We start from the raw sequence: 9959 nt of genomic DNA, 5'->3' as shown, positions 1-9959 counted from the left end.
ACTGTGTTCTGAGTTCGCTTTACATGAAGAGCCTGACAGCTTTTAATATTTGATGGATTGTGGAGTTGCAACACCTCTGGAAACTATGCCATTAGTATAGCAGTATAGTGTAAGATGAACAGCTCTCCTAGGTCTGGCCCGAAGGATTAGATATTTTTACGTGGCTAGGAACCAATTGGTCACCTAGCAACGGGACCTACAGCTAATTGTGGGATCCGAACCACATTATATCGAGAAATTAATTTCTATCGCCAGAAATAAATTCCTCTGATTCCACGTTGGCCGAGCCGAGAATCGAACTTCGGACCACCGGATTGGTGGCAAAGCGCAAAGACCACTCGTCCAACGAGGAAACCCACAGGAATACAAACAGTCGCCTTTTATGTAGGAGTATTCCTCGTTGCAAATTGTAATCTTGAATAACTGTATAGTTAACTGGTGACTTATGGAACCTCCGCTCCTCTACTATGGTCAGACACGTTAAGTTTGGCTTATTGAGTTAAGACTTCTTGTCATCCTGTGACTGTCCATAAAGCTAGATCTATTTCCTATATTTGTTATATGTATAGTCTTGGCCTTTTTTGTTAAAGCTAGTTATAAGAAAAATGAATAAAAGTGTGAATGATGTAAATTGGTGTTTGTCAGCTGCATGTCCTATAGTGTATACCGTATGTATTATGTAATCACTTTGTTGTTCTTCATTGGTGATAAGTCATTGGTGATAAGTGTGCAATAAAGAGGTTGGCAGCAGCAGGAGGAAGCCAGCTGGTGTTTGCTGTTTTCTTTGAAGGGGCCTACTTTGCCTGTGATGCATTATAATCTCTTTGGTTCCTTCTGCCTTTTTGTTTTCTGGTTTTGAGATTGCAGTGAAGGGAGTTAATTTGGGGGGGTAGAGTACCAGCCTGTGCTCTCCAACTGCTGACCTTGCTGCATAGGCTGAGCTATCCCTAGGTGAGACAATAGCAAATGTTCATGGTTTGTCATGGTTGTACTGTATTTTGAGTAGTTCTGGTGCATTTGCCAAGTTTAGTCAAATTTAATCAACTCTGTTCTTGCATTGATACAAACAGACTTTAGTTGCAAGGAAAGAGTTCAAAAGTAGTATTACCTTAGATTGCATAAATTTTGAAGCATGAAAGGTTTATCATTACAATCCTTACAAAATCATTAAAGAATATTTTGTTGTCACATCTCTCTTTGAGTATTTATCAACATGTATGTTTAAAACTAACAAACAAACCTATCTCGCCCTTTTCAAACCCCTGACCATCTAGCCTCTTCATTCTTTCACATAAAATTACCCTTATAGCCAGTTTTTGTAATTTTACATTATATTTTGGCTATTCTCAAACTTCAGATCTGATCGGATGGCTTGTTAGTTACCACTTTTGGCCCACAGCCTTCCTGACTTGTTGCAGCAGCAACAGCTGCTGTTGAACTTTTTCTTGTAATTTCTTTGTAATGGATGGTAGGACACCACTACTCTTCTGTGGGGACTGATTTGTCCTTATTGCATTGTGCATTTTTCTGTCGCTCAGTCAGTACGATTCCCCATCGTAGTTTGTCAGCTTTGTTCTGTTCACAGACAGTAGGTTGGCAAAACCCATTTTCACTGTCTTGGTAAAATCAAAAGTAACTAATGTCCACACAACTGATTTTGCCAATCAGTTAGGTAATTTCCCTGGATAGGGCTGTGACAGTATGCTAGACATTGTGGCTGTCTGTGACCATATGCTAGACAAGTGTATAGCATATTTGAATGTTGTCAAACCCTTGTAAGAGCTGTCTATCATTACCACAGGTATTAGACTAGACAAGTGTATAGCATATTTGAATGTTGTCAAACCCTTGTAAGAGCTGTCTATCATTACCACAGGTATTAGACTTACCGTAATATGCGTAATACGTACTGGATAAAGGAATTTGAAGAGTCTTTGGCCAAACGTCCAGTTTCTGGATTATAAACTCCGTTGTTCAAAGCATTTGCAGTATTACCAAAATTTTCATAAATTGAAGGTTTGTCTAATCAGGTGAAAGGTGCATCATTATTTTTCAAATACATCTAAAGGTACAGTATGCATAAAATTTTCAAGTTGCATTGTATGATAGAATAAGTTTTAAATGGTATCCTTAACTTTGCTATAGGCCTCAATTCTCTCAAAACAGTTTTTTATTTTTAATCTGTGAAATAAGAGTGATTTTCCTTTTGATATAAATAAAGTTCTTTCAGTTTGTAGAGACAAAAGCTCAGTTTTTCTAGAATGTGCGCGCGTTATGATTCTTTTAACTTTTATTTTATTACAGGTTGTTGCATCAGGTTGTCAGACTCTTGGTAAAATATAGTTTGAAGACAAGTGGTACGGCATCTAATTTGCTGATTAACAAACGAGGAAGAAAACTCCAAATAAACACAACCTTCAAATCTCATGGTGCTACTCAAAAGAATAGGAAAATCCTGGTAAGGATAGTTATGATTCACTGTTCCTGTATTTTAATTTTAATAAAATTTGTAGCATTAGACAGGACACGGAAATTTCTGGACTGGAACCTGAATGGACCAGATTTTTTCTTTGAAGGTTGGGATGGGAGTGTGGGGGACTGCCAATTTTTAATATCTACTGGATTGTGGTGTAGCAAAACCTCTGAAAACTTTGCCATTCTAGTATAGTACTTATATATAATGTAAGATAGCTTTGTTCCAGCAGGAATACAAATCATAGCCTTTTATGTAGCTTTGTTCCAGCAGGAATACCAATATAGCCTGTTATGTTGGTGGTAAGGTGATTTATGGAACCCCCACTCATCTACCCTGGGCAGACACTTTTCCTTTGGCTTCTTGAGTTAAGAATTCCGCCATGCTGTGACTGACCATATAGTTGGAACTATTTCATGTATTTATTGTATGTTATATAAGTGTTTGTGTTTTTTTGTTCAACGTACATATAAGAAAAATCAACAGAAGAGTGAATAATGTAAATGTTTGTTTGTCAGCTGTATATCCTATTGTATTCATGTATTGTGTAATCACTTTTGCTGTTCTGCATTGGTGATAACTGTGTGCTGTGCAGTGAAGTGGTTGGCAGCAGCAGGTCAGGTGTTGTTTGCTGGTTTCTTTGAAGAGATTACTCCACCTTTTGATACATTACATAGAATCTCTATGGGTCCTTCCTCCTGCTTCCTTTTTGTTCTATGGTTTATGAGGTTGTGGTGTGGAGAGTTAATTTGGGAGGTAGGTGACCAGCCTATGCTCTCCAACTGCGTACTTTATTGCACAGGCTGAGCTATCCCTAGGTGAGACAACAGCATATGTTCATGGTTTACCAAAGCCTACCAGTTTTTTTGTCTGCAGCCTTGCTGGAATATTGACTTGATATTTCAGGCCCTCACTACTCCAAGCAACCTTCCTTTTATAGCAGTTTCAGACACTCCTGACCTTGATGAGATGAGCGAATGATCATAGTTTGCCACCACTTACCAAGGTTTCCTAGCAGTTAAGCTAAAGTATTGCCAGACATTCATGTCCAGATGAACAATCTTTTGTGGCTCTCAGGAACTCTGTTGATTCTCCTGTAGCATGTTTAGCCTTTGGAAATAACCTGTGGTATTGAGCACAGGTCTTGCTCATCCAAGGTTATTTCCTACCTCAACATGTCTCTGCTTTAGCAAAGAAGGTTAAGACTAATGGACACAAAGATGAAGAAATGCAAGAATGAGCCCTTCCTGCTCTTTCTCCTCCTTGTCTTTGCCTGCCTCTTCAGTGTCTGGTTCACCTATTGATGTGATGACTGCCATAAGTAGGGATGACTTGGTGTTCAATGATCTTGCTCCTGAATGTGCATGTGCATGTCTTGAAAGGTAACTCGAGAAATGAGAACTGTTCTGAAGTCTTCCCTTGTTCATACTTACGTCAGGTACCACTACTAGCTCAACACACTTCTCTTAAGGAAACCTCTCCATCCATGTTTTCATTAAAATGAAGTAAATGTTACAGCTTCACATTTCTATATTAGGGGTATCCTTGTTTTTTATTTCATGGGTAGCTTTTAAACTTTTATATTTTATAATGCTGATGCTTCCACCAGATACCTTTTCCTCTTGCTGTAGCTACTTATGACATCCTCAAACCAGATTTATTTTACCTTTGTTCTATCTACCTTGACTTCATCATGACCAGGTTTCTTTGTGGCCATTTAGGCTCCTATAAGTACACCATCTGACTTTGGCATTTTTGTCACTACAATAGGTAGCCATTCCTAAATTCATGTTCTCTGCTTTTCCTGATTATTTCCTGATGAGTAAATGAAAATACATGCATTGCCTTCTTGCTTCTTAAGTGTCTTAGTCTTCATTATTCTCACATTTAGTTACCTCACTTTGTGATATTTCAGCCAGTTCGTATTTGACCAGTATCCCTAGTCATTTTGTCAGTTCATAATGCTATTTCACTTGTATTTTTAAGCTTAACTACTTGTGGTGTTACACCATCCCATTTGTATTTTACCTCTTGAATAGATTTTAAGTCCCACTTCTCTTGTGAGAATTTCAAACACCACATTTACAGAGCTTGGTTTTCATGAGCTTGCCTTTTTATCTTTTCTAGAGAATCTTTGTACCCACTTCCTACTTACAGACTGCCATTTTGTCTTAAATCATAATTGTGTTTCTGGATCTGGTTAATTAAACAAAAATATTTTTATTTTTCTGACATACTCGGCCGACAGGCTAGCTGTTTTGATGAAAGTGGCGATAAAAGAAAGTTGTCCTATGTGTAAAGGCAATCGGATTAGCCAGCTGCAGAAGGGTCTTATTTCCTCTAGAAATAATATGTTGATGAGTGGATGGTGACTTGCTTTTGCCTGACTCCAAGCTTGGTTTGGTCTTGCACTGATAATCCGGATACTATTTGAATGCACTGATAATCCGGATACTATTTGAATGTATAAATGTCGTGGGCACTTTAAATCATCTCATTTTGCATATACAATTTTTCATAGCTGATCATTCTTCCCAGGCAATACCATGCTCCATGAATTGTAGGACTAGGTAGGCAGTTAATTGTAATTGACTTTTTTCTTATTTTGTACGGCCTCTTGAGCTTGCAGTAATCTGCTTTTCCAACTAGGGCAGAGTTCTTCCAAATTTCTTTGAAACCTACCTATATCCAAAAATAACTGCTGCTCTTTCAGAACATTAGTCCAAGGTTGTTTTTAGGACATTTTTAGCAAGTGTTCTAGTCTCTTAGTTGGAATTAGATGATTAAGAGCTTATTTTTTTAAAAATGGGATAAAATTTGAGTTTGAATTTAAATAATTTGTGATTATAATTTTTTGGGATTTATTAATTATGAGATACAGCCATGTAGGCAAAAATTCAATTTAAAAATTTCTTCTCTCCATACAGAGGGTTTCCTTGGAAGGCAAGAGAAAAAGCATGTGAAGGGAACAGTCAAGCAGCACATTAATCAAAATTCATATAAGCAAGAAGAAAAGGAAACTTCTTTCTGCGAGAGATGAGCAGCGAGATGGAATGAAGAATGCTACAGTAGAAATGTAAAGTGTCTTTTAAAGAGAAGGAAGAAAACAGAAGTGTAGCAGTACTAAAAGGTTTCATATTTTCTGCAGCAGGAAGTAGAACAGCGAGGACAAAGAAGGAAGACATATTTAAGACCCTTTCATACGAATAATTACCATTTCTTTGTTTTCAGTAACTATTTGTTTTTATTTAGAGGTACTAAAAACGGAATGAAAAAGGATAAGAGGTAAGGAGCCAAAAATATCTCTTCTATCAAACAGTCTACTTGTTCTTGTATTCCATGTAATTCTGCTCTCTCAAATAAGGCAAACTAAGATAAAAGTACTGAGAAAATAATAGAGAAATTACTGCTCAAAGTTCTAATATTTTTTACTGCTTCACGAACTTAATATTTTTTACTGCTTCACGAAATTTATTTTTAAAATCTTATTTTAAAGAAGTTTCAGAAATTATCATAAATTACTGATTTTATTGCTTGGTAAACACTTATAGTAAAATTTAAAATTTTTAATAATTGATGATAATATATCAAGTATAAACACTAGATTAATGGCAGTTGGGTTTCTTTACGACAGGTTTTTACAGAATACAAAGATGAAAAAGTAGTTAGTGATAACAAACTAGTCACACTATTCTGAGAGCTCTTTGCCTAAAAGTTTGTTCCGCTGTTGTGATTTTTTTTTTCTTTTTGAAATTTTGTGGAATCTATTAAAGTTAATCTTAGCATATAGTCATGGAAAAAATGCTTGTTGGTTTTTTCATGCATTGTTTTTCTACCAGTGAAGAAAGTGTTGGCTAGGTTTTGATCATATTCAAGAAGCCTGATCTTAGGAGACACTTTCACTGGTAGAAAAACTATGCATAAAACTAACAAGCATTTTTTTCCATGACTGTGCCAGGTAGCAAAGATGTATAACTTTAACAGAAACCCACAAAATTTCAACAAAATAATAATTTATTAAAATAAAAAATTTACATTAGTGGAACACTAAACTACGAGGCAGAGCGCTCAGAACAGCAAGCTACTTTTTCATCATTGTATTTTGTAGTGATGACAAACTGAAGACGTGAAAATCTGTCTTATATTCTCATCAACTGCCATTAGAAGTAAAAAGGAAGAAAGTTTGCAAATGTAAAAAACAACACCAGACTCGCAGTGTTTCTACAGGGAGATAGAGGAGATTTGTCTAAAATGGTTCAAGTAGATGTTAAAGAGGATGTTGTTGCTGGAACGTGAAATTTATAATTGATGATGACTGAATAGTTTCATATTACTTACACATTTACATTTATTCACTTTATTCAAACCAGTGTCGTCCTTCAGTTTGCACGAACACATCCGTCTTCACAGAATTCAAAGATGAGAAGTACCTTGTCACTATTCTGAACTGTTTGCCTTGAAGTTTGTTCCTCTAAATGTAATTTTTTCAGTTGGAAAAAAGATGTATTTTGAGTGAAAATTTTGTGGGATCTGTTAAAGGTAAATGATCTTTGTGCCAACTGACAGTCATTGAAAAAAATGCTTGGTATTTTTATGCATTTTTTTTCTACAAGTGAAAGTGTGTGCAAGGTTTTGATCTTAAGAAGCCTGATTAGACTTCTTAAAGGCAGCAAAAACCTAGCTGACATTTTCACTGGTAGAAAAACAATACATAAAACTAACAAGCAATTTTTCCATAACTATATGCCAGGTAGCAAAGATGTTTTAATTTTAACAAATCCCATGAATAAACTTTTAACTTTAAATACATCATTCAACTAAAAAAATTACATGTAGAAGAACAAAACTTCAAGGCAAAGAGTTCAGAATAGTGACAAGCTACTTTTCATCTTTGAATTCTGTGATGACGGACCTTGTTCGCACAAACTGAAGAATGCAGTCTGGTTTGTATAATAATGTAAATGTTCAAGTAGTATGATCCATTAGTCATCAAAAACTAAATTCACATTCCAGCATCATCGACCTCATCATGTGCTTGAACCATTTTGGTTGGATCTCCTCTTTGTCCCCCTTTTCACTCTACCTGTAGAAAAAAAAACTGCAGAATTTCCTGGTGTAGCTATTTTAATTTGCAAACTCAAAGCATAAACAATTTCTTCCTTTTTACTTGTGATAGCAGTCGTGTGATGTCCCAAACCTTTCCTATCAAATCTATTTTCCTTTTGAATATGTTCTAAAGAATTTGAGCTTGAGCAGCCTCCTCTCCTTCTGTCGTGTCACTCTTTGAGGATTTCAGAATGAAGTTCCTTCTACCAACCTGTAAGCAGAGTTGAAAAACGTACCAGTCATTTTATTACATAGAACTCCTGTAAAATGTTGTCCTGTTTAGGATAATACAAAAATATAAATTTCAAAATTTACATGAATTTCATTTTAACAAATTTGCTAATAAATGATCTGACAAAATATGAAAGTATAATGTGATTTGGCGAAGAATGGAAGTATATGACTTGCGTCTCAAAGATATGAGAGGCATTATTTTGGCATGCTTTTTAGAAAACTAGAAAAATTTACTTGTGGATGATGAGCCTTTGGAAAATGAAGGCTTATAATAAGCCTTCCAGTTAAACCTAAAATACTTTAAATGATAAGCCTCAAGAAATATGTATTGAGCTTTCAAGTTGATTAAACCAAAAATACTTAAATCCCCATATGACATGTCAAGCTTTTTACATAATCCCCATATGGCAAGTCAAGCTTTTGACACAATAGTTTTAAAAAGACCATCTGTTCACCCCTAGAAAAACACCAGGCTGAAAGGCATATTGAGGCTTAGAGAAAAACACTGCAGGATAGACAAATTTGATATTACGTACCAATGTCTTGCATAGCATTACAGTATGTATGTACTTTACAGTAAACACATTGCGACTGGCAAGGATAATTGATTTTTGAAAGGTGTAGCCGAAAGATTCATGACTAGTATTTTACAGATAATAAATAGTATGAGAAGTCACATTTATGCTGTTAGTGGGTTACACCGATGAGTTAGACATAACGACATTGATAAGACAGTGTGAAAAGAAATATGTAGTTACAAAAGTAGAAATACAAATATCTGTTAGAAAGGATAGATGAGGACAAAGCTTATGGTATGTAATGCATGAGGAGGTGCAAAGGACATGGAGAAAATTCTCACATCGCAGATAGGAAAAAACCAAAAATATGCTTAGAAAGTGTCAAGTTCCAGATTGTAAAAGAAAAATTGTTTTCAGAAAGTGACCTGATCTTTTAACAATATGAACTGCACAGCTTGTGTAAATGATAATACCTGACCATGAAATGGCTGTAGATTTATCACAAGAATAACAAAGACCAAGGAATGTTCCAGGTTTTCATCATTTAAAACTGGATCACATAAAGCAGTTCAAGAGAAGATCCAACAATTGTCTTTCAGCAATTTATTTAACTGTTTGCTACTTACAAATAGGTAACTTTATGAAAGAAATAGTGAATTACATTTAATAATCAGAACTGCATGGCAGTATTCTTTCTTACAAGGTAGATTTCGCTTAAGATTGGCTCCACTTCAGATGAATTCTGAAAGATAGATATTTGAGGTTAGGAATGATTGCATATGGAGTACAATAATGCTAATTTGTTTAGAATTTGAGTACATATTGTACGAATATAAATTACTGCACCAGTTTCAAAAGAACAAAACATAGAACTTGAGTATGGTACCAGTGTCAAAACTTAGAGCAAAACCGTAAACATCAGCTTTTTCAGTTTCATATATCAAAACTTGAGTAAATTGTTCCCCTGAAAATTGAAGGCTGTATAAAACTACCAGCAACCAGAGACGATATATTGGAATTTATTTTAATTTCAATCTTACTTATATTTAATAAACAAAATTATTTAACCAAAACAACTTACATTAAAGAGTAGATCCACTAATAAACTTAGTGACATTGCCGTACATTACCTTTTTCCCTAGACATGGCCAAAGATACATAATACATGTAATGTAAAGCACTTAATACAAATTACGTTGACGTATTCCAAAATTGTCGTAGTCTTTGAGTTAGAACGTCCAGCGTTTGTTCAGGGTTATTTCCTATTACAATGTAGATGCCGGCCTTGCTATTGAGTAACTTACTGTAACTGTTCGCCGTGGCTGTGGTAACCTCCGAGGTAATTTACTGCTTACCTTTGACAGGTACATATTACGCACGCGCGAACTTAAGGCCTAATAGGCAATTACTAGTTAAGTAATTTAATTCATAAGTTTAATTTTATTATTCATTTTACTTAACATTAACGCTAATAGTTACTATACTAAGTAACATTAAGTTATTTACTTTTAATTTAAGAAAAATAGATAAAGCTTCGAGTGAAGCTAACGACCGAACGGCTATTCCCCACAGTCGGACACAAATATCAATCCTTTCTGATTTCTAGCACACCCCACAAAGGATTGCGA

The 9959-nt window shown here is 35.3% G+C and overlaps 1 long non-coding RNA gene across 3 annotated transcripts in view; it reads left to right on the top strand.

Moving 5' to 3' along the window:
* LOC135200101 (uncharacterized) overlaps positions 1 to 7887 on the top strand; it is a 10712-nt gene extending 2825 nt beyond the window's left edge. For 2 of the 3 annotated variants that reach the window (XR_010311205.1, XR_010311204.1), the window contains exons 2-3: positions 2305 to 2458; positions 5401 to 5932. This is a non-coding gene — a long non-coding RNA (uncharacterized LOC135200101). Of the gene's footprint in view, positions 1 to 2304; positions 2459 to 5400; positions 5933 to 7712 lie in introns of those variants that run through there. The other variant, XR_010311206.1, reaches the window with a different exon arrangement.
* Positions 7888 to 9959: the final 2072 nt, after the last annotated feature.

Source organism: Macrobrachium nipponense, chromosome 26 (genome assembly GCF_015104395.2).
Source record: "Macrobrachium nipponense isolate FS-2020 chromosome 26, ASM1510439v2, whole genome shotgun sequence".
Lineage (NCBI taxonomy): Eukaryota > Metazoa > Arthropoda > Malacostraca > Decapoda > Palaemonidae > Macrobrachium > Macrobrachium nipponense.
The sequence above is the reverse complement of the archived record's forward strand: the minus strand, read 5'-3'. Positions and strand labels throughout refer to the sequence as shown.